Raw genomic sequence first — 874 nt, 5'->3', positions numbered from 1 at the left:
GATGGAGATGGTTGGATGGCATCACCGACTCGACGGACATGAGTTTGAGCACGCTCCAGCAAATGGTGAAGGACAGGGAAGCCTGGCATGCTGCAGTTCATGGGGTCTCAAAGAATTGGACACGACTGAGTGAATAAACAAAAAGATTCTGGTGACTGCAGCTGGTTTTGGCCAAGACCTAGAAGCCATCAAGCCCAGGTGGCAAGCTTGGAACTGGGGGCAGGTGGGCCCAGAGGGAACCCACTGGGGATGGTGAGAGATGTCCACATGGTCCATGGCATGTGGCGAGGGTGATGGGGAGCAGGTGGCCACAAGTGGAGGCAGGAAAGAGCTCTCAGGGATCTAAAGAGAAAGAGGGGCTTTAGAAGTCAGACCCTCACACTAGGGATCAGATACAAAGCAGGCAGGAGCAGAGTTCCTCTGCTTTGTACCCTTTTAACCCTGCTTTGTACCTGCTTTTAACCCTTGGTGCTGTTAACACTCAAGGCTTTGTCATAGGATGCCATCCTGGGCACTGAAGGGTGTTTGGCAGCATCCCTGACCTATACACACTAGATGCCCATAATACTCCATGATACAGTGTCCCCAGTTATGAAAACTAAAAGCGTCTCCAACAGGTATTGCGAATGTTCCCAGGGTGGGGATAGGGGTGGGATGAGTACCGTCCTTGGTCGAACCTGAAGACTGAACAAGTGTGGAATCTGGCGGAGGCAGGCCCAGACACTGCAGAGTAAACACAGATCCAACCGTGGGAACACGTGGCAGCTCCTCAGGTGGCCTCACACTGGTTAGGACCTTTGGTGGCAAAGACGGGAGTCAGTTCTGGCTAACGTCCCCCAGAGGCCACGTATAGGAGAGAGAGAGCAGAGGTAGA

This window comes from Bison bison, unplaced genomic scaffold, assembly GCF_000754665.1.
Source record: "Bison bison bison isolate TAMUID 2011002044 unplaced genomic scaffold, Bison_UMD1.0 scf7180017864302, whole genome shotgun sequence".
Taxonomy (NCBI): Eukaryota; Metazoa; Chordata; class Mammalia; order Artiodactyla; family Bovidae; genus Bison; species Bison bison.
This window is presented reverse-complemented; position numbering follows the sequence as displayed.